Here is a 23,342-nt window from a genome sequence, read left to right as displayed (position 1 = left end):
ATATCTGTGTGCATGTGTGTCCACATGAATTTGTATGTGCATGCCCGTGTGTGTGTGTGTGTGTGTGTGTGTGTAAAGGAAAGAGACAAAGAGACTGTGGAACATTCATTGACAACCACATGTGCGCACACACACACATACACACACACGAATAGGTATGTCTGTGTACAAGTTTATGCATGTATACATGCATGCATCTGTACATGTGTATGTCTGTGCATGAGTGTATCTGTGTCTGGTCATGTGTCTCTCATGCACAAGCCAGATTGAGGGTTTTTGGGTGATTTCTTTCTATTTCCTTGTCCTTATGTGCATATGCGACAGGAAGAGGCTTAGGGAGCATTCCTTGATGACCTCACCCATCTACATGCAGACATATAGGCATGTGCATGTGCACTTGCACATGTGCATGCACACACACACACGGGTACACACACGGGTACACATACCCAGGTACACACATACAGGTACACATACCCAGGTACACACATACAGGTACACATACACAGGTACACACATAGGTACACACACAGGTATACACACAAAGGTGCACACACACACAGGTATACACACAAAGGTGTACACACACACAGGTACACACACATACAGGTACACACACACAGGTGCACACACAGGTATACACACACAGGTACACGCATACACAAGTACACACACAGGTACACACATACACAAGTACACACACAGGTACACACACAGGTACACACACATAGGTATACACACAGGTACACGCATATACAAGTACACACACAGGTACACGCATACACAAGTACACACACAGGTACACACATACACAAGTACACACACAGGTACACACACATAGGTATACACACACACAGGTGTACACACACACACACACACACACATACACCAGGGTTTGGATAGATCTACATTTGATTGGGCACACACACCAGGATTCAGATGTGTCTACCTGGCCGCTCTCAATCACAGGCCTTCTTCCTGGTATCTTCCAACCCTGGTATCACTCTCAATATTTCCTCCAGTGAATAAATTTCTCACCTATGACTGACAACCTGGGTATTCCATTATCTGGCCACTTTACATAGTCAAAATTCATGTCCTTTGCTGCTCACTGGTGGTGGGGTTTTAAAACGGTGATTGATCCTCCCACCTGAAAATGTGGCTGTTATTAGCCACAACCTAGTGGAAACACCATGAAGATCACAGAAGCTGCTGTGCCCACAGCTCTTGGTCCAGGACCTGGTGCCAAATTGGTACTTAACACACGGGACTTCTGTCATCATGAGGCCACAGAGACATATGGCACAGGCTGCCTGCTAGTGACAAACACAGCCACTTACACCTGGCGGTTTGGGGATCTTTCCGTTTCTATGTCTTCCTATCAGTGTGCCTGGTGAGAACAGGAAAGAGAAGCAAGGATGAGCAGAGGGAGGAGGCAGAGTGCATGACACTTGTGCCAGACGTTCATTCTTAAAGAACCCCAGGGCTGCCCTGGGACAGCAACGATTTCTGAGCACCCTGCCCCCCAAACTCAATGTATACTGCTTGTGTGCGTATCTTTATGCATGATTTTTTTCACAAGACAACCCTTCATTAGACCAGGCCAGGTCTCCACCCACCTCTCAGATCATTGTCAAAGAACGTGGGGTCAGGTGAAGACAGCCAGAAGTCAGGGCTGTAATGGATCAGATCATCTCCACTGCAGGAGGGGACTTAAGGATCTGGAGCCCTGGAAATGTACTTTGTGGCAAGAAGTCATTGACCTACCATTGGCACTGTTTCTGTGGGAGTTCTAGGAAGGATCCTGGATAATGAATGGCAGGATATCAGAACGGGAGAGTTAGTCAGGGCATGTCTGTGTGCTAAAGCATAAGCCCAAAGTAGTTGGAGGTAGGAGAAACAAGTTACAACTGGAAAGAAAGGAACAGTCAGGAAACTTCTAGAATGATTTTAAGGAGCCTTGGAAGATAATGGCCATGCCACTGGCAATATACTTTAGGTTTTAAAGGTGTTTTTAAGTTTATTTTATTGTTTTTTGTGTGTGGATGTTTTGGTTGAACGGATGTCTGTGCATCACACGCTTACAGTGCCCATGAGGGCCAGAAGCGGGCGTCAGATCCTCCTGGAAATGGAGTTACAGGTAGTTGAGGATAGCATGTGGGTGCTGGGAATCAAACCACAGTCCTCTGGAAGAGCAGTCAGTATTCTTAGCTGCACGGTAAAAATCTTTAAAGACTTATCAGTAAGAGCCCAGTTTCCCAGGTGAGCGTCAACCAGTGACAGCTTCGAACAGGTGTGTGGTTTTCATCTGTGGACCTGGCTGGCCACACGTTAGTGTGTTCCTATTCTCACACGTGGGCTCTGAAAATGGACACAACTGCGGGTTTTTTTAAGAATCTTCAGCTGAGTGTGTTAATGATGCATAATTGGCTCTTGGACCGATGTAATTGAAATGTGTTCCCGTATTCAGAAAAATAAAATGCGAAAGTGTGTAGTGTGTTGGTGTTTAGATTTATACACAGTCTCAGGTTTAAACAGTAATAAATAAATAAATAAGTAAATAAATAAATAAATAAATGTCAAAATAAAGTTGTATCCTGTTCCCAACACTTCCCAAGACCAACTCTTCAGAGGTATTTAAAAGTACAGTTAGCTCCATTTTATAGTCACAGAGAGGGCTAAATGGTTAGCCCAAGGCTTGTTCAGGGAGCCCAAACCCTTATTTTTGACAGCAGGTGCAGCCTGTTACTGTATTAGCCGCCTGTGCCTGGGTCCAGGACTGAACATGAACTGTTAAAAGTCACCAAAATACTGGGAGCATTCTGTGTTACCGGAGCTGGGAAGGCTAGGAGCTAGCCTTGGCTAACTGGTGCTTGGCAGTGTCCCAGTGTCACTTTGGGTCTGAGACTAAGTAGCAACAACAAAAGCTGTGTACTTCATGCCTGGAAAGAAGCTTGATGTCCAGGTAATTGTAGGTCAGCAAATGGCGAAATGTAGCCTGAGATGGGGGTGCCAGCCTGTGGTTCTGGACTGGCAATCACTTTACTAGGGGTTGAGGGATTTCCTCAAATACAAGAGTATGTGAAGCCTGAGAATTTGCATTTTGAGGAACTGGGGGAGGCCTAGGAAACACACCTATGTTCCCACAAGCTTTCCAAGGGAGTGTCATGCTAACCCATGACTCCAAGCCATGAACATTGGAAATTGGTTTCTGGATGGAATTGGCTTATTACATTTTTACCTTTGTTGAATTTTTTAAAGTTTTATTTATTTTATATCCACGAGTGTTTTCCTTGCATATATACATATATATCTGTGAACCCTGTTTGTGCTTAGTACCTGCAGAGGTCAGAAGAGGTCATTGGGTTCCCTAGAGTTGGAGTTAGGGACAGTTGGGAGCTGCCATGTGACTGCCGGGAACCAAATGGCGGCCCTCTGTAAGAACAGCAAGTGCTGTGCACCACTAAGCCATCTCTCTAGCCCCAAATTTTGTTTTTAACTGACACATAACAATTGCACACACTGGCTGGCTCTGGGGTGCTACTTCAATGCCTGTGTCTGTGTAGTACCACCTTGCTGAGGTAAGCTGTGGCGTGCCATCATCTCAAGGCTGCAGCTCTGGGGTAAGAGAACACAGAAGCCTCTCTCCTAACTGTCTTGAAACGCTAAGTGCCCTACTGCTACCCACAGTGCCTCACTGAGCCTCAGAACACCAGGTGCCATTCTTCTAGCTACCACAAGTCTATCTGCTGCCCCTCTCCAGAGCTCTGCTCCTGTAGACACGTGAGCGGCACCGTGCAGTGTCTGTCTTTCTGAGACTGGCTTAGCTCATGTCCTCCAAGCAGGTTCTGCCTTGAAATACTCCTCTATATTAGAAAAAATGAGAATTTTAGGTTGAGTTTAGGATCTGAGTGATTTTGTTTTTTTTAATTTTCAGGGTTAAAACGATTAGCCTTCCTAGTGTGGAGTTAGTCACGCTCTCTGCCTGACCTTCCTCTCTCTTAATTCTCTTACCCCAAGCTCCTCCATCAAAGCTTATGCTTAGCCAAAGGCATTCACTACTCTCCCCACCCCAACCCCTGTCCCCCTGGTTAGAGAGCCTGGTGTGGCACAGTGGCCTAGAACACCCCAGGCATGGTGCTTAGTTGGCACTAGGCGGCTTCCTTGGGACTTTCTCATCCCTTGTTGACTGATAGCTGTCAGCTGTGCTTTCTGTGCCACACCCATCCACACAGAGTGCCCAAATGGGCCCAGCGGGGCTCTATCAAGGGCTCTCTGCTTCATATTCCCCTCCGGATTGGGGTCTCCATCCTGCTGGTCTGACACACTGATCTTCGAATCAGTTCAAAGCTTATGTTCCCCAGGAAGGTCTCGGCAGCCTGCATCCTTCTTCAAATTGCTCACACCAATAGAATCTCATGATGTGTGGGTCATTCATTCGTGTGTGCACTCTCTCCTCCTTCCTTTCTTCACTGGCCTGGAAGTTCCTCCTCAAACTCAGGCTCCTGTTTCTGCCTCCGAATGCTGTATTGCAGGTGCAGGCCACCCCTTCCTGTCCACACGCTTGCTCTGAACTGTGGATTTGAGCCCATTGTCTTCCAAACTTCACTTATCCCTTCCAATTCAACCATTCAGCAAAACAGTGCTTCGACGTCTGCAGTGGCTGCGTCAGAGTCAAGGGCTGGCTTCTTCAGAAACACCTCAGTCCTCCAGGGTCTCATGGCAAGCCACCATCACCACCATCTTGCTAAGAATGTCACAAACATTGTAGCGCCTCATCTACACTCTGGGGTGATGGTGTATTCTTCACTGTCCCACGGTAGCACGAGCTATCTCTGAGGTAGGACGCTGGGTCATATGGTTAATTTCATAAGAAGCTGCCAGAGTTTTCCCAAGTGCTGGTAACATTTACACTCCCACCAGCGAAGCATGACAGCTCCCATTGCTTCACGTTGCTTTGACATTTAGTGATGACTCGTTTTTAATGTTAGCCACTTCAGTGGGTGTGAAGGAGGCTCTTCCCATCGATGCAATTTGAGTTTCTCTGGTAACAAATGATGCTGAACACCTTTGTATGGGCTTCTTCATGTGTCTTCCTTTTATGATGTGTCGTCGTTGAGTCCTATGCTCATGGGAGGGGTGGTTCTTTTAATTATGGAGCTAACGTCTTTCCAGTATGTGACTTCCTTTCCTTCCTTCCTCCCTCCATCCCTTTCTCTCTCTCTCTCTCTCTCTCTCTCTCTCTCTCTCTCTCTCTGTATATGGCTTTTGACTTTTAATCTAGGTAAAAGCTAATCTATCAAGTTCTGGTGATTTGTGCTTTCAAGAGACGGTATAAGAGTCTCCTTCTGCCTCAGGTTAGTCCTGAGCTCCAGTGTTTCAGTGTCTACATTTGGGCCTCCTTAAGTTGTATTAGACTGAATTCTGTACAGTGAGAGGTAGGACTGGATTGGTTTCCTCACAGTTCTCTAACTGCCCTAATACCATTTGTCGGCATCTCTGTTGCCACATTGAATTTCCATGGGATATCAGTTAACCGTGTGTGTATAAATCTGCCCCAAGTTTTTAATTGTCCTTAGGTCAATATGCTGTCTTGAGTTTTTGGCTTTAAATTAGATAGCATGCCCCCCCCCCCAACTCTTTAAAAACTGTTTTAGCACGAATGGTCCTTGGCATTATCCTTTAAATTTTAGGATGAAAATTTTAATTCCATAACAACATTGGTGGTTTTTGTTGGGTTTCAGTTTAATGTGTACATCCAAGTTGTCATGTTAAGAATATTGCCTCTTCCAGGGCTGGGGCTACAGCTCTGTTGTTACAGTCTTGGCTAGTGTGCGCGAAGCCCTGGGTTCAATCCAGAGATCTTAAACTACACTTGGTGCTCCATACCTGTAATCCTGGAAGGATTAAAATTTCAAGGTTATCCTCAGCCACATAAGGAGGTGAAGCCCAGCCTGGGCTACATGAGATCAAGGTGGGTGGGTTTTAAACACTCCAGTTTATAAACATTGTATATTCTTACATCTATTTAAATCTTCAATTTACTTCAGGAACATTTGATGACTGAAAATGAAACCTTGTATTTTATGCCAAATGTGTAGTTACGTGCTTCACAAATGACATTGCTTTTAAATGTAATTTTCCAATTGTCAGGAAATGCATAACATATAAGCAAAAGACCAATAAGACAAAAAATAGTATCAACAAACAAACTAAAAACTGAGATAAAATGTCTACAACAATCCCATTGGTTTCACTCCAAATTGGCCTGCTGATGTTGCGCATGGGGCCTACTCTGAAGTGTGGTTAAATATGCCCCGTCAGACTCCAGTGAAGAAAACTAGTTGTTTCTTTGCAAGCAGCGGGAGGGGTGGTGTCAATTATGTAGAACTTCTTGGCTAGGAGTGGGAGCTCATGTCTGCTTCCTCCTCTCACTCAGTCCTGGGACCCTGACTGGCTTGAACTGTGCAGGCCCTGTGCCTGCTGCCACAGTCTGTGAGTTCATATCAGCCCTGTTGTATCAGAGGACTCTGTCTCCTTGAGTTCATTCAGCCTTTCTGGATCTTAAAACTCTTTCAATCTCCATAGTTTTCTGAGCCCTGAAGACTAAGTGTTCCAATGTCTCTCTCTCTCTCTCTCTCTCTCTCTCTCTCTCTCTCTCTCTCTCTCCCCCTCCCTCTCCCTCCCTCCCTCCCTCCCCCCCTCTCCCCCCCTCTCCCTCACACCAGAATTCTGGATTCCCAGACAAAGATCTTTAAAGGACTGTGGAGTGAATGGCCCCTTTGGCTTTCCGTGTCTCTTAATAATCTGCCCCAGTTAGCTTAATGCTTTCTGAAAGTCACCCATAATGTTACAAGTGACAGAACTTTATGCTGCTGTCGCTGAGCAGATTTAAGGTGGTAATAGAGAGAGAGAGGTGCTTAGTGGAAGGTGGGGCCCGTTTGAGCGACTCATAGCATCTAGGCTGCTTCCGTTCGGAGAGGCTGTCAATCAGGCTGTTGTGAATCTTGGTGCCTAAATATCAGCGCCCCCTCCCCCCCAGGTAAATGTTTAGCAGTAGAATTGTTTAGTCACAGAACAAACAGGTTGGTTTTGTTTTGTCTTCTATCTCATGAGAAGATTCTGAATATTTTTACTATCACCAAGCAATCATATACGAGTCCCAGATACTCTACAGGCTTCCAGAACTGAGAACTGGCATATTTATTCATACATACGATATTTTTACTTTTTATTGCTGGCCCACAACAGTGAGCACGCTTCACGTACCAGCTGGCTAATTTTGGATGTGTAATTTTTTTATAATATAAAAAAAATTCATAAAACATCCTTTAAAATCTCTTCCTTACAACTTTGGGGTTTTTTGTTTGTTTGTTTGTTTTTAGGTAATCAAGTGGTAGTCGATCTTTTGCGCTTGTTGCTACCACTCTTTTGTGAAATATGTGCTTAAAAATGTCTCCCCTGAGGGGGATGGAGAGATGGCTCAGCGGTTAAGAGCACTGACTGCTCTTCCAGAGGTCCTGAGTTCAATTCCCAGCAACCACATGGTGGCTCACAATCATCTGTAATGAGATCCCACACCCTCCTCTGGTGTGTCTGAAGACAGCAACAGTGTACTCATATACATTAAATAAATAAATTTAAAAAAAAAAGAAAAAGAAAAAAAATGTCTCCCCTGAGCCTTATACGCCTTCGTCCCTGTTGTGGTGGTGCCTTGGCAGGACCGAAACCTCCCATTTCGATGGTGTTGAGCTTACCACACGTGTGTGGCCGATGCTCCCATGTTGCTCTTTGTTCCCCACATAAGAACCCATAAAGTGCGGAAATCCTGTCGGCTTGGGTTTTCTTTAGGGACCCTGTGGCTTTAAATTTTATTCTTAGGTTTTGGCTCATCTCCTTGGTTTTTAATAAGATGTGGTTGTTTTTCGGTTTTTGGTTTTTTTTTGCTTTTTCCACGCTGCATTTCTGCTTGTCTATACCACGTGCTGACAAGCATCTCTTCCCCATTGAAAATCTTTACCCATTAGTCTAAAGTCAATTGACTGTCTAAATAGTGGTTGCTTTTTACTCTCTCTTCCTCAGATTAAGCATCTTCTATTGATCAGCTTCATGTTCTCTGGCCCTTCACGCCGTGGATTCCAGCCTGTTGGTCACCACAGCTATGAAGTCTTTGTTACAGTAGTACAATTTCAGCCTCATCATTTCCATTTGAATCCTTTTTGTGGCTTCCGTCTCGCCACTGGAATTCCGCCATCTCTTTCCCATCATGCCCCTCTGTTCTTGTGAGTCCTTAAGCGCGGTTGTAACAGCTATTTTAGGGGCCTTTTGTTAATTCTGGTGTCTGCACCACCTGAAACATCCGCTTCTGTTGACTACTGCTGTCCAGTTTACCCGTCTCATTTCCTGCCTTGGTATTCTGGTGCTGTTTTGTAGTGGGGCGGGTACTGTGAATGATACCTGGCAGGGAGTTGGTGTCATGTTGCTTTCCTTTGAAGGCTGTTAAGTTTTGCCTTTGTGGTCCTCTAAAATGCTGGTGCCTATTCACAATCCTATTATGACTTTTCTCTAGGACTGCTCTATTTCAGTTCAGCATTTCTCATGGGCTATGGCCCTGACTCTCAGCAGTGGCTTTCAATTGGGGGTGACTTGTCACCTCCTCTGGCATTTTGCAACTTCTAGAGACATTAGGCTGACAAGAGCTATTGGTAACTAATGAGTAGAGGGTAGAGCGAAACCCAAAATGGCCCTACCCCAACAAAGCAATTATCTGCAAAATGCCTGTAGCTAAGTTCAAGAAACCCAGTGGGAAGAGAGAATTCTTGCCTCCTAATGCATAGCCTTTAATGTGGCCATTTTTATTTGGGGTGGGGAAAAGAGATAGGTGCTTCCTACGTAGAGCTGGCTTGCTGCAAACTTCTGGTCTTCATGTCTCAACCTCTGGAGTGCTATGATCACAGTTGTGTACAGCACACATAACTCTGTGCTCCCCTGCCCTGCTCTCCTCTCCTCTCCCCTCCCCTCCCCTCCCCCTTCCCCTCCCCTCTCCTCTCCTCCCCTCCCCTCTCCTCTCCTCTCCTCTCCTCTCCTCTTCCTCCCCACTCACTCCTCAAAGTACTAGGAATCACATCCCACCATGATGGCTAGGGACTTTTTTTCTCAGCAGCTATCCTATCCCATATTTCTAGTTACTTCAGCAGCTTAGACTCTCAGTTCAGCTCTGAGGAAGGCTGTCTTCTTTGACCAGTCCTCTGGGTGAGAGACCCTGCAAATAGAGGTCTCTTCCTTCTTGGGTTGCCCTTCTCTCAGAGATCTCGGTTTTGCCTTGTCCAGAACCCAAACCCAAAGCAAGTCTGCTGCCCAGGAAGTTGCTAGAGGCACAGCTGTGATCGTGGTGGACTTCACCTCAGGACTGTACACACTGAGGCAATGAAGCTGGAGAATTGTGAATGGCTCATTTACAGAGTGGTAACCGAGGACCCAGGAAGACCTCAAATTACCTTCCCCATGCAAGAACCAGGTCTTACAAGTAGGCCAGCTTGATTTCAGGAGCATCTGTGACGACTAAGTGGAGGGCTGTGACTCTGAGGGCCCTTTGTGTAGTGTGCTATGGATTCTCCCTCTGCTGTCAGCTGTCTTAGTTAATTTTCTAATGTCGTGATAAGATGCCAGGGCCAAAGCAAATTATAAAAGAAAGCATTTCATTTGGGGCTTTCAGTTTCAGAGGGTTAGAGTTCGTGACCGTCATGGTAGAGAGCATGGTGGCAGGCAGGCATGGCCTTGGAGCAGTAGCTGAGAGCTACATCTTTATCCACAAGTAGGAGGCAGAGAGAAATAACTGAAAATGTCACGGGTTTTGGAAACTCGAAAGCATGAATCCAGTGACACACCTCCCCCACAAGACCATTCTTGCTAATTCTTCCCAAATAGTTCCACCAACAAGTATCCAAATATTCAAATATATGAACCTATGGAGGCCATTTTCATTCAAACCATCACATTCCACACTCCTTGGCCTCCATAGGGTTGTGGCCATATCCATAATGCAAAACGCATTCAGTCCAACTTCAAAAGTCCCTATAGCCATTCACAGTCTCAACACAGTTGAAGAATCTGAGTCTCTCCTGAGACTCAGATGATTCTTAATTGTAACTGAGATTTTACCAATGTTTTCAATGATCTCTACAAGGTGACCCAGTCTATAATGAAAAGGCAGATTCATAATTCATCTCAGAAAATCTAAGTCCAGTTCTCAAAAGTACAGAAGTCTTACATCATCAATAATAATAACATGACCCCCCAACTTTTAAAAGAAGATTCTAGAATCAGGGGCTGTCTAACAATTTTGTCATAGCTCGGCCATGACTTGGGCACATAATCTATAAATCACTTCACGTGTCTGTGCACTCTTATTGCTTTATCTCTTGTAAATATTCACAGAGCAAATCCAGATTCAAGGTCTGCAAACCAATGCGGGGCCATGCAAGCTTTAGAATCTCGTGTTACATATTTCCCTTTTTAGTTCAAGGGAAGGATGTTTAATGTAATTTCCCCCCAGGCTATGCTAACTTTAAAGAAGAGGTCTCTGGGTAATTTGAAATGAGCCTTTCTCCCCGGAATCCTCCAAGCTCGTCTTCAGAGTGGTCATAGCTCATCTTCCGTGGACCATTACACATCCTCCATGCAAGGAAGCAGGTCTTCCTACAGTGTCAGCTTCATACAGGGCAGACTCAGAGATGATGTCCGGGCATGGCTTTATCCCGGGCTTCTGCTGCCTGATCAGTACTTAATGCAACTCCTTGGAAGTCAGGGTTGATTCATTAACAGGAAACAGATGTTCCTTCATCTGATCCCTTTAAATAAAGCACTGTGGATGTGGACCGACACTGGGGGAGTCAGAATGAATAAAATATCAAACTGACTTATGTTGGTTACTATTCTCAATGTTGTGACTAAGTTCGTCCATTGTGAACAACTTGAGAGGGCTTCTGGCCCACAGTGTCAAGTGGTTCAGTCTTCCATCACTTGGCCCTGTATGCTTTTGTAGAACTCCACAGTGGTAGGAGCCTGTGCTGGAGGAGGCTCTTCACTCCATATAAACAGGAAGCAGAGAGAAACATACAGGAAAAGGCACGAACCACCCAAAGGCCATGTCCTGATGAACTGTATCCTCCAACCAGGCCCACCTCCTACCTTTCGCATCTTCCATATCATAGAGCCATCAATGGACCAGTTTACAACTTATGTCAGAACCCTTATGATCTATGCTCTACCCAGAGGCCCTCACAGACCCAGAGGTGTGCTTAGCTAACTCCCTAGATGTGTCTTAGGTGATTCGAGCTGTCAATCAGAATTAGCAGGTTAATACTTTGCATTTTGAAAACCACTGTAGACCCATGTTTCGGTGTTATAAATCAAAGCATTCTCTGTAGTCCTTGAAACCTTATTCATCCACCTCTCTCCTATCTCCTCCCATTTCCCTGCCCCATGCATTTGCAGAAACACTGCCTTCTAATGTCTATCAAACACTCTGAGCAATGTCTGATCCCCTCCTCTGAACATGTTCTACCTCACTTGGAGTTCACTTTCATTGTCCTGGAGAATGGAGAACTGGAGGACACCATGGTTCCTTACTATTTATGCTTCTTGCCTGAAATACAGTTTCTGTATTAAGGCTTTCCCAGTCCACCCTTCTGAAAGGGCTCTCCCTTCTCTCTTCTACCCAATGCAGTCCATGTTTATTCATCTGTGCATTAGGGATCTTAATAGTTCATAATAGTTGTAAGAATTAAATGAAGTAATTGATATAAAATGCCTAGCACAAGGCCAGTCTATAATGAGTACTTAATAAATATTTAATAGTGTTGATGCTATTATATCCTATTCCTCTGGCCACCCTCCTTTTACAGTTTCTGCTCTGGCCAAATCTAATTCCAAGGGGTCCATGGCATACTTAAACCGGGAGGCTCCTTCACTGAAGCAGCATTACAAAGCAAGAACGAGAGGCTGGGGATGTGGCTCAGTGGTACAACACTTGCCCAGCATGTGAAAGATCCAGCTTTAATTTCCTTTCACAAAAATGAAAGGAAATGAAGGAGGCCAGAGGGCAACCAATAGAAAAGAAAGAATAGGCCTCCTTGCACAAGTCAAGGTCCTTGTGATTCCCAAGGCCATTCCAATGTGGCCACTAGGTCCATACAGCTGTGCTCAGAGAGGATTTCTAAAAGTATTCCCTTCGTGGATGATGCAGATGAAACCCAGAGAAGCAATGTGCTTGACAGAGTCTTCAGAGCCTGAGAAGGGCAGGCAGGGACCTCAAATGTCCAACAGAAAAAGAGCTGATACCCCTGAAGATTTCTCAATGAATAGTCAAGTCTCCTTGGCATAATCTCGCTTTCTATCCTAGTGCCCCTGCCAAAGCAGAGCCATACAGGGGCACAGGCAGGTGCTCAGCTGGGGGAGTCTCTGTCTGAGGACTACAAGACTGGGGGTATGCACTTACAATCCTCTGACCAATTTGGCTCTGAGTCAATATAAATGTATTTAATATCGGCATTTTTCTCTCCTTCGAAAAATCGTGTTATTTACTGACTGTATTGATTGAAGTCATGTTTATACTGGCAGGAGTGTAATTTATCTCATCGGAGTCATCTGTGTGGAAGTAGCGAGGTCCTAGTGGAAGCCAAGACATTTGCTGGCTTGGCAGCAGCTCATCTCTATGTACCAACAATGTGTCTCTTCAAAAGCCCTACTTCGAAGATGAATATAGACACACTGTGGTTTGTAGACATAACTCCAAGTTTCTTAGAAGGCAAGGAGCTCAAAGGAGGAGTAGACTAGGAAGTGTGCTTTGCATGAGGCCATGAGTGGATTCTCCTCATTACAGGGGTCTGTCTGTGCAGAATGCCACCATTGGAGGCATGCTCTGAAAAGAGGAAGGCACAGCTAGGTCTCCCCAACCCCATGAGGTGAAGAACCCGCATTCATGATTTCATATCTTCAAATACAGCAAAAAGCCTGTATAACCCAACACTTGTAAGAGGTAAAATAAGTGTTAACATATTAAAATCATATAGAAACCATCTTTAGTTAATTCCCACTTGGCTCCCAGTCATTTCTTGCTCACCGAGTTTGAAACATTTCTTCAAAGTTCATATATAAGGTTATTTTTGCTGTTTGTTGTTTATTTGTTTTGTTTCGTTTTGTTTTCTGAGACAGGATTTCTCTGTGTAGCCTTGGCTATTCTGGACCTCTCTCTCTCTGGAGGCTAGGGCTCTACCACAGAGATCTGCTGGCCTCTGTCTCCCCGGTGCTGGGATTAAAGGTGAGCATCACCATGCCGGCTCGTGTCTTAGATTCTTAATCCTGGATGCAAAAGTGTTGGAAGGTGGAGCCTGACAGTGGATTTAAGTCCTGAAGATCCTGTATTAATGGTAGTTAATGGTGGATTATAAAGGAGCTGGCAGCCATGGGTAAAGTCTTCTCCCCTTTCCTCACCTTGTCCTTACCTACCCTTCTCCCCTCCCCTGTCCTTCCCTTTCCTCTCCCCTCCATCCTTCAGTCTCTCCTTCCCTCCCTCCCTCTGGTCTTCTTTCTGTTTCCATGGATTAATACAGCAAGAAGACCCTTCAGGCAAAAGGCCCTTGACCTCAAGCTTCCCAATCTCTAAAATGACAAGGACTAATCTCTTTATAAGTTACCCAGCCCCAGGTATTCTGTTACAGTGTCAGAAAATGGACGAAGAGAAAATCGGTAGCTAGAACACATAACCTGAAAAGCCAGAGGCAGCTGTGGAGCAAGCCATGAGTCACCATGGAAAGTCTGAAAGGACAGGCTTAGAAAAAGTCTGGATAGCCACAAGCAAAGGTGAAGGGCAGTGCTGGGGAGAGCTCAGAGAAAGAGAGCAGCCCCAGAAAGAGCCCTTCTAATGGATCACCTCAGTGGTCATAATGGAAATAATGTCAGAGAGAGGAGCAGTGAGGGCTCTTGTAATTCCTAGTCTAAGCACAGCCCACTTTTCTCACTGTTGCTAGCAACTCTGTAGGGTGGCATCTGTGATCTAGAACTCTGAGGAAGGCAGAGTGAAGCAGGATGTGTGAGGGAGTATAGTAGGAAAGGCTAACATACACCAAAGTATCCATGATCCTATGTGTGTTTCTTTGGCTCCGAGTAACAGAATGAGAAAGGGAGACACAGTGCTGAGACAGATTTACAACCAAAGGGAAGCAGAACAGAGAGACATGGAAAATGTTTCACTGGACATATAAGAAGGGCGAAAAGCATGTTCCAGGGAGATACTAAGGGTGTGGCTGAGGGATGGTGGTTAAAGAGAGTGATGTAGGTAGGACTGTTACAGCCACACAAAATAGACTAAGACAGTTCTTATACGGAGTCAGTGCCTCCTGCTTTTTATCTGTCTCTGTTACATGAAAACTGTTTGGGAGAAAGACAGAAACTAGATTGCTGCCATCTCCCAAGATGGCCGTGCTTTGGATCTTTGATGGTGGTGATTCCCATGCTCCTACCTTCTTTCCATTTGGGATTTAAAACTTAAAAATCCCTTGCTTTGTTGCCCCAGGCGCTATTTGGATGTTAGTTCAAGTCTCCTGTGTCTGTGTGGTAAGAGATAAGTATTTATGTATAAACTATACAAGTATTTACATAAACATATAGCTACAGAGAGACAAAATACTTATTTGGTTTGTTCAGTTTCTTCATGAAGATTGATTAAGCTCCTGTGTGTGTCGGTAACTATGCTGTGGATCTAGTGAGTAGAGAATTAGGCTTTCTGCTATCACAGGGCTGCTAATGCAATGGGCAAGTAGAAAGTTCAAAAATGTTCAAAATATAAACGTTATTACAGACTGTTCTAATGCCCACAGGGGAGGGTCTGCCTTTGTTTGGTGGGCACAATATTTGGGCTGAGTTCTACAGAATAAATAGAATTCACCCAGGCAGAATAGAAGAGGGGGGACATTCTCAGTCAGGGCAGCTTTAAGAAACAAGCTGGAACAAGACAGACAGACAAACAAACGAACAAAAATCTAGGACCAGAGTGGAGGGAGCAGATACAGGGTCTGCTCTGAGCTTACTGGCTTTCATATCTGAGAGTCAAGTTAGACCCTAATGAGGCTCCATTCTATCTGGGTGTTTAAGCTAGGGCAGCAGAGCAGAGGTCTCCCTCCTCCCGGTGCTCTCAGTTCCCCGTTCCTTCCCTGCTTGGTTCTCAGGCCATCAATTTGGCCACCAGCAAGAATCATCTCATCAGATGAGCCTTCCCAAAGGACAGGCACTGCTTTCTCAGTGACTCCATTTACAGTCACCGTGATAAGATAATCATCGACTTGACCACATCCTACCTACCCTCCACCCCCCCAGTTGGGATCCAACAGTTCAGTTACTGAGTCTGACACTGGGAGAAGGAAGGGATGGTGTCAACCCCACTAAAACCAAAGCCTTGATGTGGTATCTCAAGAGGAAGACTTGGCTGCTAAGAAGACACAGAACAGGCAAACCTGTCAAGTTCACTATTCTGTCATTACCTTCCAGTGCTAAATATCATGTTGCCCTTGTGTGGGTGGCAATTGTTTGGACAATGTAACGTGGCAATCTTTGCTCTGTTCTGGAAATCTTTGCTCTGTTTCCCCCTGTACATCCTTAGCAAATCCTTCTTTCTGGTGCTGGTACATCTTCTGCTCCCTGAGACATTACCTCTCTGAGCACCCATTACTTTTACCCTTCAGCTCTGCACAAGGTACTATAGGGCTGTCCCAGATCATGGAGTGTGCCCCTGCCCTGGACAGACCCTGACCCAGGAGTTCTGTCTGAGCCCCACAAGCTGTCTCTGCCAAATGACATGAGATAGGGGCTCAAAGACAACAGGAGGACAGTAAGGAACAAGGTAACTTTAGAACAAGGAGAAATATTGACCCAGGCCATGGCAAATGACAGCAGTTCCATCTAAAGGCCAGACCTTTCTCTCTATATTAAAAATGAGCTGGGAATGAATTGATACATGAAAGGAAGACTGGTATGGGGTAAAAATGTTTGCTAGGATTAAAAAAAAAATCTCCTTGAGACACAGCAGAAAGTAGAGGCAACAAGGCCAGAGAAGAAGAGAGAACTTGGTTTTTGAGATGTGTCTGTTCTCCCGTTCCTTCTAGAATGGAGTTCCCAATAGAAATTCCCTTCCGGCCTCTTCTTAGGGAGAAGCCAGAAGAGACAGTTTAAGTTCATACAATTTGGAAAAGAAGCCCAGAAAATGACAGCTGATAACTAACCCAGGCAAACCCCAGGAAGCTTTTGAGTCCTACGTATAAGAGCAAGAACTGGAGTCCCTGTGCCTCACAATGACAACGGGCTGGAGTGAGTGAAATTATGGACACACTGTGTGTATTATTTCTTTGCTCATGGAGAAAGGTAATTAGTAGTTTGTTCACTACTAATTGTGAAAACAATTATTGCCTACTTTCTGAAATAAACTGTACTAATAGAATTTTTGACCACAACAAGGGCAACATGGAAAGAAATGTGTTACTGTTTGTAAGAGGAAGGAGCTACACCATGTTACAGGATGACATTGGGAGTCACCTGGGTAGGTCAGTAGGCAGAGAGAGAAGGAAACTATGGCAAAAGTCTTGATGGAGGTCTCCACAGCTGGCAAAGGCAAAGTAAGAACAGTAGTTTAGGACTAAGTAGTTAACAGTGTCAATAGGCTCTGAGGTTTGCAATGTCCTTAGTCCTGGGGTGATAGGTTAGCAGTGATTCAAAGGGTGAGGTCTTGAAAATGAAGGCAGGTGTCTGGCCACTGTGATGGTGAAGGCACTTGCCATGCCTGGGGACCTGAGCTCAGTCTCCAGAGCTCATATGGTAGGAGAAAATTGACTCCTGAAAGTTGTCCTCTGACCTACACACCCATGCCAAGGCTCATACAGATGAGCATACATACACACAAAATAAATAAGTCAAAAACGAAAGAGAGGGAGGGATATACCCTCCCCTAGTGAGTTGCTCACATTCTCTGAGTTAACTTATCTGTGACCTCACATATCAAAGCACAGCAAGACAGAGAATGAAAGACTTGGTTGGTATCAATGTGTCAGTCCACCGGGTTTTAATCAGAAAGCTATGAGAGCTCGTTCTTTATGGCTTATAGTTTATTAGCAATTCTTTTGAGCTAACATCTTACTTTGAAGCCCAGCTAGTCTCAAGCTGGTAGTGCTCTAGCCAGGCCTGGTGGCACATGCCTTTAATCTCAGCACTTTGGAGTCAATGACATGCAGAAAACCCTGAGAGTTTGTGACCAGCCCAGTCCACATGGGAAATGGTAGACCAGTCAGGGCTACATAGTAAGACGCAAAACACAAAACACAACAGAACATTCAAGATTCTTCTAGTTCAGCCTTGAGAAATGAAGGGATGAAAGGTGCACGTGATGATGTCTGGATTAATTAGCAACTCAACTTTATTATTAATTATAGCTATCCTTTGTTGGTGATTACCAAAGAGTTGAGAGTACATTCTCATTCCAGGTCCTGTGTGTTCTAGTTGAGTTACTTCATTCTTTAGTTGCCCGGGTCCTCACTGGTGATGATGTCACTGATTGCTCAGAGCAATCAGAGGGTTAAAGGAGTACACACCCCATGTGCTAGAGGACTGCTGGGTGAAAAGTCAGCTAGTTGTGTGCGTTTTGCAGGTGGGAAGAAGTTGGAAATGTTACTTTAATAACAGCGAATGGTAGTCTCAAGGGGCAAGGCCATACCAGAAGCCACATGTCACTCTTCACTCTGATCCAGGACTTCTGTCTCCAGGGTCCCCGGGGTGAATGTGAAACCTCCTTATCTCTGGAATGGCCCCTCTACCTGCTCAGGAAACCATAGCATGATCAGATACCCAGCACTACCACCACCACACACATGGCCAGTAGCTGAACCCAAAGCTCTTAACTCCCCATATCCCCAGCCCCAAGAGCTAAGAAGAGAAATGACAGAGTAACTGAGAACTGGGGCTCTAACCTAAGGCCACTCAAGCACTAACTATGTGGACCCCCCCCCCCAAGTGAAGCTTCTATCCCTCTCTAGATTTCAGTTTCTCTAATGAGAAACCATCCATTAGAGACAGGGTCTCTTGATCCTTCGTGCTGTTGCGCAGTGAGCCAGTCTCTAGCACCAATGGTCATTAGGGCACATCTACGGTAAAAAGTCAGTGGCTTTCTTTCTTAGCTCAGGCTCTCTCAAGGCTGAGAGCCAAACCAGGAGTCTGTTTTTCTCATAACTAAGGCTAGTTCTTGAACCTCCAGGTTTTTCTACTTCAGTCGGGTGAGCTGCAAAAGCCACAGCCCAGACACCCTGAAAGTGGCTGGGCTGTATGCTTACTGGGGCCCTTTAAGGCACTGAGAACAGCAGAATGAGGAACACTGAACTTTCATGTGGCCCATTAGGAAGGCAAGCTGGTGTGTTGGGCAATGGTCAGACTAAGCTTTATTGGTTCTTTTCCTTGTTCCCTCCAAATGGGCCATAATACCAGTTTCCAGGAATTTGCATTGGGAAAAAAATAGATCTAGGTCAAATGCAGAAGAGATAACTAATAACTAAATATACAGACATGGTTTTCCTCAAACCTTCAGGACACTGTAGACACTGACAAACTGACAGCTCAAGGCTATGACAATGCAGTGCAGTGCACACTGGCCAGCACTGGTCTGTCCAGCAGGAGTCTTGATAGCATGTTATTATAAGCATCAAGAGCTGGCATACATTGGTCCACCTGATTGTCCATAATTCTGCTCCAGACATTGTTTGATCCAGGATGCAAGTGCTGGGTCTTTATTCCCCCTCTGTAGAAACTCCCAGGACAACATGTTTCTGATTGAATTAGCAACAAAGAGAGAGCCTGGATGTGGCGTCCCCAACCAGTCCCTTTGCTTCCTGATGACCATGGTGGACTTCTGCCATGAGTGTGTCAGAGGTGTGGTAGCCCAAAGCGTATGCACCTTTATCAGAGATGAGTTAAGTGCTGGGTGGGGCTTGTGCATCCCACAGGAAGCAAACCACAGTTACCTCAGATGCTGTTCCTCACTCCCAGCAGATGCCAGATGCCTCTCTGCTGTTGGTACCCGGTCTTTTTAATTAAAGACATTCTTTGAGGAATTGTGTTAATCCTGGCAGTATCTGGCTTTCTAATTCCTCCCTTTCTCTCTACCTAGGAAAGGTTTATGGGCCACTCTGGCCCCAACTGGGTTGTTTTCCGGGAGAAGAACTTTCAATCCTTCCACGCACAATAATGAAATATGATACAAAACAGGCCCATGTCAATAAATCTACAGGAGAAAGGTCAGGTTTACATGGCTGGACTGGATTGGCAAATACATTTGTTCCTGCCACGTCTGTGTTTTAAATGCCACCCTTGGATGAACCTGGTGCTGAAACACACTTTGGGGTTTGATGAGATGTCACTTTTGCTCAGCCCTGATCAAATAAAATGAATGAAGGTGAAACAAGAACACAAATATTACTTCTGTCATTTTTTTTATGCATTACAGGAATTGGGTCAGTCGGGGAGATTTTTTTTTTTAGACAAATACCAATGCCAGCACAATGTCATCCATTGATCGGCCAACCAGCAGACAGGGAGTCCTTTCAAGGCAGAAAGGGCATGCCGCCAGAGAGCAAAGACCAGGGCACCAGCCTCCTCTACCTTCAATGCACCATCCAGTCCCGTGACAGATGTGATTCTCTCTCTGCACTGGGCAAACATGGTTAAAGAATAAGATGGGATTCTCTGCAAGGAGGAACAACAGCTTTTAACAAGGCACTTCATCCAACCTAAAGCACGTAGATCCAGTTCAACTGAGACCTGAAGCCCCGTCTTACATAGCCCAAGAGCCACTGGTTGTATCAGAAGATTCAGAGAGATTCTGAGAGCTGGGATGCAAAAGAACAAGAAGATGGCGGCTCTTCAAAAGGAGTCGTGTTCTGGATGGGGCAGTAGCAGAGATAGGAATGGTGGACAACATGAATCATGACAGTGAGAGTTCTCAGTGCCACTCTTGCCTCCAGGTTGGCAAGGCTTGCCTGGGTGGGGGTGGAGTCCAGGCAGATCCAGGCAGTGCTGAGACAGAAGGGAAGGAGAAAAGGAGAGATCCATTCCTAATAATGTCACTCGAGTATCAAATTCTGGCCTCTGCTCAGCCTGTGTTCTAGACTTCACAGTTGCATGGGGAATTCTCTTTTCACATTAAATTTTTTAAATTAAATCATTAATAAACTAAAGACATGGCCACTTTCTTACCTTATTAGGCTACAGAGCATTCCAAAACTGCACATAGAGACTGACGACATTTCTGTCTAGATGGGAGATTGAGTCTTCACTGCTAGAGTTTGTGGTTGTGTAGAGAGTAGATGGATAGAGGAGTGTTGGGCCTATGCTTCCATAGGTTTACTTATTCTCCCACGTTAGACCAATATGAGCCCCAAGAACAGTCCTGAAACTTTCCTAAGGGGACTATGGTGCCCAAAGGGCCAATGGATTTACTCATTTTTTTTCTAAACTTCAAAGAGTACCCAAGAATCAAGCAGTACTGTGGAATGTATTCTCTATGTACAGGAAGCAGAAGGATCTTCAAGCCTCTCAGGATGCAAAGACAAAGTTCCTCATGGGCAGCATCTTTTCCAGAACAAGGCCATTGCTCAACTTGGTCTCAGTCTGGCAAAGAAGCAAGGAACAGGAGGTAGAATGGTAGATCATTAATAGATAATAGACGATAGATAAGAGATGATAGGTAGATAGACAGACAGACAGATAGACAGATCATTCTACCTACTTTTATATCAACTTGACACAAGCTAGAGTCATTTGGAAAGAGAGATTTTTCAATTGAGAAAATGCCGTAAGATTGGCCCGTAGGCAAACTTGTGGGATATTTTCTTGATTAGTAATTAATGTGGGAGGGTCCAGGCCACTGTAGGCAGGTGGTCCTGAATGGCAAAGAAAACTGAACATGACATGGAGACCATGTCAGTAAGAAGCATTCCGCTATGGCCTCTGTATTGGCCCCTATTCAATGTTCTCATGTTGAGCTCCTGCCTCGACTCCCTTCAGTGATTGACTGTGATGTGGAGCTGTAAACAAGTACCTCTTTTCTTCCCAGCTTGCTTTTGGTCATGTTGTTTAATCATAGCAATAGAAACCCTAGCTAAGTCTTCTGAATGATCTCATCTATGCCAAAATCTCTAGCCCCATGCAGAAAATGCTGGTCTCAAAACGAAAATAATACTTAAGCAATGGTATGGACTCCCCCACCCTCACCCCACCCCCACGGAGCCATAGTGCAGGTTAGCTCTTCAGGATTGTCCCGATTCAGGATAAGACTGGCTAAACTGCTGACTTGCAAGTCCAGTGAAATTCAGTGCTGATGCTCTGTAATGAGCTTTCACATGAGAGATGAAAGTCTTCACGCTCCGTATTTACATTGGCCACACACAGCTCCCCTTCCTCAACGTCATAGACCCAACTTGCAAGTTACTCTGCTTCCTGATTCCCAGACCAACTCTCTGCCACTTTCTAAATCCACACAAAACACCAAAGGATATGCATCCACCTCCATTCTTAATTCAAGCCACTTCTGTCTCCACTCAAAGTGGATGGCCCAGTGCGATGTTCACTATTCCCCTCATGTCTGTCCCCCAGGAACACCCACAAACGGGGCTGTACTTAAACAGCAAGCATTTGGATTCACTAAGAGCATCCGTGAACCCATGGCTTCTCTGTTGCTGTGGTAAGACACCGATCCAAAGCTCCTTGGAGGAAAGAAAGGACTTATTTGACTTGAGTCCTTCATGGACAGAAGCCGAGTCAGGAACTTAAGACAGGCACTTAGAGGCAGGCCATGGTGCTGAGAACATAAAGGGACGCTGCTTCCTGGCTCGCCTCGTCTGGTTTGCTCGACTCGTCTGGTTTGCTCAGCTGTCTCTCTTACACGGCCCATGTCACTTGCTCAGGGCTGGCACCACCCGCTATGAACTGTAAGCCAATCCGATGGTGGCAATTTCTCTATTGAGTTTTCCTCTTCCCAGGTTTGTCAAGCTAACAGCTGAAGCTAACTTTAATACAACACTAGCCTTGTCTCCCCTGCCAGCTATCTAGAAAGATACTCCCATGTGGTTGACAGAGAAATACCAGGACCAGGTATGGTGCTGTGGGGTGTCTAGGTTACATGATGCAGCTTACTTGATCCCCCGACCCCCTGTCCCTGACCATGGCTGGATGCACTTTTGCAGACCTACAAAGGATTGTTCCAGAGTCTGCCCCACCTTACGTTTTGTGGGTGTGACAACTCAGTTCATGGTTATCCATTCTGACTATATGCTCGTTTTATATCCTACAGCCCGGTGCTCCGTTCCTGACTGATTCTCATAGCATGCCAGGACATTTTGGATGGAGTTTCTCTGCTACTCATACCATAGATTGGTTCTAGAACCCTAGAAGCCTAAGAATGTGACATACACACCACCCCTTGCCCTCCGCTCGCCAGAAACACTAGAAGCTACCACCCATACCTCTGGTGCCTTAAGGTCTGCTAGGCCATATGGCCCAAGCAGCAGGGCATCTCACACTGCAGTCGGGAGCTGCCGAAGAGCACTTCCTGGACTTGGCTCCACTCACAGTCAGCAGTCCTCCACGTCACCTGACAGATGAGTCATAGCCTCATGCCAGGTAGGGAGCAGGCTTTGCTCAGCACCCCAAACCCACCCAGGATCTGAGCTTTCCTCTTCACAGTAAGAAGGGGAAGACAGGATGTTTTGTCTGTTATGACCAGATAGGTCTCCCAGTCTGCTTCAAGCCTCTGGGGCCCTCGCTTTTTTTGATGTTGTCACAGTTCATATGTCGTTGTGGGGTTAATTCCCACCCTGCTTAATGCTTGCATGAAGGGGCCACTCCCTGCTCACCTGTTCATAGTCAACAGATGCCATTAATAATGTACCAGTAGATTGTTCCCTGAAGGTCATAACCTTCTAGTTTCCTGCTAGTTCATAACCTTCCGTTGATATGAAAACAGAACCCTGGAGAGGATGAGGGTACATCAAGCTGTTGTTGGTCCAGGCGAACATGCGCTATGTCTGATTCCTTTCAGTCGCTGGGATGGAGAATGCTCGTTCAGTTAATATAAAGCCCCGCCATGGGTCTTAAGTAGACCTGCTTGTGGTGAAGATGCTACGTGAGCTTCCTTCCTGACAGAGATCACCACTGAATGTATTCATTCTTCAAGGTCTCTGGCTTTGGTAGGAAGCAGACCTATGCACAGAGGGGGACCTCACACCTTCTTTATCCTCAGGTGCTAAGGATGG

The sequence above is a fragment of the Rattus norvegicus genome, chromosome 19 (genome assembly GCF_036323735.1).
Source record: "Rattus norvegicus strain BN/NHsdMcwi chromosome 19, GRCr8, whole genome shotgun sequence".
NCBI classification, from domain to species: Eukaryota; Metazoa; Chordata; class Mammalia; order Rodentia; family Muridae; genus Rattus; species Rattus norvegicus.
Note: the sequence above shows the minus strand (reverse complement) of the source record.